Source organism: Rhinopithecus bieti, unplaced genomic scaffold, assembly GCF_001698545.2.
Source record: "Rhinopithecus bieti isolate Rb0 unplaced genomic scaffold, ASM169854v2 scaffold_47225, whole genome shotgun sequence".
In the NCBI taxonomy this organism is placed as follows: domain Eukaryota; kingdom Metazoa; phylum Chordata; class Mammalia; order Primates; family Cercopithecidae; genus Rhinopithecus; species Rhinopithecus bieti.
In genome coordinates, this window is record NW_016819796.1 from 987,451 (window position 1) to 990,414 (window position 2,964).

Below are 2,964 nucleotides of genomic sequence, written 5' to 3' on the forward strand. Positions count from 1 at the left end.
TGAATAGTTGCTCCTGAAGTGAGGAATAAGTTTTGTTATTCAACTTTTTTTTTTTTTTTTTTTTTTTTTTTTTTTTTTTTTTTTTTTTTTTGAGACAGTGTCTCACTCTTGTTGCCCAGGCTGGAGTACTATGGTGCCATCTCTGCTTACTGCAACCTCTGCCTCTCGGGCTCAAGTGATTCTCCTGCCTCAGCCTTCTGAGTACGTGGAATTACAGGTGCCTGCCACCATGCCTAGTTAATTTTTTGTATTTTTAGTAGAGACAAGGTTTCGCCATGTTGGTCAGGCTGGTCTCGAACTCCTGACCTCAGTTGATCCACCCACCTCAACCTCCCAAAGTGCTGGGATTACAGGCATTAGCCAAGGTGCCCAGCCCTTTGTTATTCAATCTTAGACTGTCAGTTGTTGAACAACAAACTTGTAAAAATATTCTAGCTGTAAAAATAATGGCTTTCACTAGTGAAAATTTACAACGTAGAAAAAAATATATAAAACGAAAATTATTCAGCTATAAGCACTTTATTCAAAAAATGACATTTTATCGATTATCTTTAGGGTTCTTTATTTGTATTAAACTTCACATATTTGAGTTCGTAGTGAAAATAATATTACATTTTAATATATTATATAACTATATATTATACTTATTTCACATGTTTTTGTATATTTCTAAACATTACTTTGTTTTTCTTGAGACAAGGTCTCACTGTGTCCCGCACGTTGAGTGCATTGGCATGATCTTGGCTCACTGCAGCTTTAACCTCCCAGGCGAAAGTGATCCTCCCACTTCATTTTTGTATTTTTTGTAGAGATAGGGTCTCGCTATGTTACCCAGGCTGGTCTCAAACACCTGGACTCAAAGGATCCTCCTACTCCGGCCTTCCAAAGTGCTGCAATTATAGGCATGAGCCACTGTACCTGACCTAAATATTACTTTTATAGTTATTTGATAGTCTATGTTTGAATACATTATAATTTATTTAAGTATGCTACTGTTACCATGCTTACAAAGTTGTTTCTAGGCTTACCTCTTCCAAGTTAAGCTACTGTAAGAATCTCTACACAATCATGTGTCTGACTTTAGTGTGGACTCTTAAAATGGATCATGCCATTTAAATACACGCTTCAAGCCCCTGTTCTGTATTCCTAAATTCTTTCCCAGAAATATTACATAATTCATGTTTCTCCACTAAATGGAAGCTTTGCCTTCTCAGTGTAGCCCCACCAGCATTGAATAATATCATTTAAAAAGGAAATCCCAATTAGAGGAATTTCAAAAAGCTTACATTGCAATACTTTTTTGGATTACCGGCGAGATTAAACTTTAAAAATTTGAGTTTAACAAGGCTGTACTTGTCAGGAAAAGTTATTACCTGGCCATGTGGTCTCAATTACCAATGAGATTAAACTTTAAAAAAATTGAGTTTAACAAGGCTGCACTTGTCAGGAAAATCCTTCTTTCTAGACATTTGTCTGTGTGGACCACATTTTCTGGTATAGTGGGCCACTCCAGCCATCCTAGGTCCTTCTGCTTCCTGCTTGTGTGCTGTGGTGTGTGTATGTGTGTGCATGTGGTGGAGTGGGGTGTGAGGTGTGTGTACGTGTGTGTGTGTTTGAGAGTGTGGTCACTGACTTAGAAAGGCACAGCCAGTTAAAACACTATCTTGAGAGTTCCATGATTTTCTTTGTTTTGTAATGATTAGGGGTGGAGGGTGGAAAGACCGTATCAGTGCTTCTGGTCAGACAACACAGAAAATGGCCATTTTTTTCCAACTAATAAGAGGCCTACCCTGATTGTTCTATTTATATTTGCAGCTCCCCACCCCCCACCCACACACTGCTTTATTTTTTTTTTCTTAGCAATTATCACCTTCTCAGAAATCCATAAGGTACTTACTTATGTTTATTGGTTACTTTTCTCTAAACAATACTAGAATGTGAGCTCTACAAAGGCAGGGATTATGTTGTTTGTTCTGTGTTGTTGACTGCTACAAGACATCAAACTGATGTATTATAAGAGTTGCATCCACATAATAGGTGATCAATTAATACTGCGGGATACATGTGTGACTCTAAACACTGTATGATAATGAGTTGACAGTGCTCTCTAATAAAAAGGATGCCAAGTTGAGCATAGTGCTTTGTTGGTGCTTGATAAGCTTTCATTGAACAAAGAAACAAACAATGAGTGGATGAATGAATTTTAGAAATGCCTACTATTCCCATCTGATGATTAGGTTTATTATGCAGTTATTTAATCTAATTATCCAAGACTATCTGCATTAGTTACCCAATTTCCAAATACAAGTTAACTAGAAATAATAACCTGTCTTTGCTGGGTATACATTTCCAACTGAGTAAAATGAAAGTATGTCCAAATGTCAGAACCTAAGACAAAATTAAACATTTTTTCACTGAAATTCTCTCACTTATATTTCCATTTAATAAAACTTTTATTACAAATGCATATCTTTTATTGACTAAGTTTTTTTTTTTATTAAAAAGAAAGTATCCACGTACATTTCTAAAGCAACGTAGGAATGAAGGAGATGTGTCTGGGCTGGTGGTGGACAAGCCTCTAGATGACTGCCCATGAGCAGATGCAACATAACAGGTTCCAGCAAAGAAAGAAAATTAATTTGCAGATCTGTTGCTGTTGGACCAAGAAAATTTGTTTCAGGAGCTGAGCAACTTGTCATTGCCATTCTAGCAGCTCTGTTTCCAATTCTGACTTTCTGAAGTCAAGATTCTGAAGATTTGCTACCCCAGGATATGCAAGTCTTCTGCATCTGTGGATTTGATGTGAAGAAGAATCCCACTGTTCAGTAGCAGAGGCCTGTCAGAACAGGACTGACAGTTTTTTCCTCTCATTTTGTGTAATGTGCCTTAGAACTAAGGTAAAAAAAATAAATAAAAATTGTTATTTCTTCATGAAAAAATGAAACGCTCAAAATTCTCTAGCGA